This window comes from Schistocerca americana, chromosome 4, assembly GCF_021461395.2.
Source record: "Schistocerca americana isolate TAMUIC-IGC-003095 chromosome 4, iqSchAmer2.1, whole genome shotgun sequence".
Classification (NCBI taxonomy): Eukaryota; Metazoa; Arthropoda; class Insecta; order Orthoptera; family Acrididae; genus Schistocerca; species Schistocerca americana.
The window spans coordinates 340,783,927-340,784,568 of NC_060122.1; the positions used below are offsets into that span (position 1 = coordinate 340,783,927).

The window sequence follows — 642 nt, forward strand, 5'->3', positions numbered from 1 at the left end:
AGATAGCTGGTATCACAGAAAACGGGCCACACCGCAATTTATTTATATGTATATAAATATGTGTATGAATGTGACAATGTGGATGAGTGTGTGTATATGAAGAGATTACAGTACGTAGAATATTGTTAAATGAAGTTTAGGGGTCGGACTGCATATTAAAAAGCGCAAGCTACTGATGTAAGCGCGAAACATGAGTATGCATGATGCATTTACGGCCTTGCCGCAGTGGATACACCGGTTCCCGTCAGATCACCGAAGTTAAGCGCTGTCGGGCGTGGCCGGCACTTGGATGGGTGACCATCCGGGCCGCCATGTGCTGTTGCCATTTTTCGGGGTGCACTCAGCCTCGTGATGCCAATTGAGGAGCTACTCGACCGAATAGTAGCGGCTCCGGTCAAAGAAAACCATCGTAACGACCGGGAGAGCGGTGTGCTGACCACACGCCCCTCCTATCCACATCATCATCTAAGGATGACACGGCGGTCGGATGGTCCCGATGGGCCACTTGTGGCCTGATGACGGAGTGCTACATGATGCATTTACAAGGGATCACGACTCGTCTGAGCGTTTTTCTACAATATTTTCTCGGTCCACCCTAGCGATATATTCAGGTATATCATATACACGAGAGTGGTATCGTGA

General features: G+C 48.8%; 1 pseudogene; it reads left to right on the top strand.

Annotated features, from left to right (window-relative positions):
• The first annotated feature begins 207 nt into the window (after positions 1 to 207).
• Positions 208 to 325, top strand: LOC124614326 (annotated as a pseudogene).
• The last annotated feature ends 317 nt before the right edge of the window (positions 326 to 642 follow it).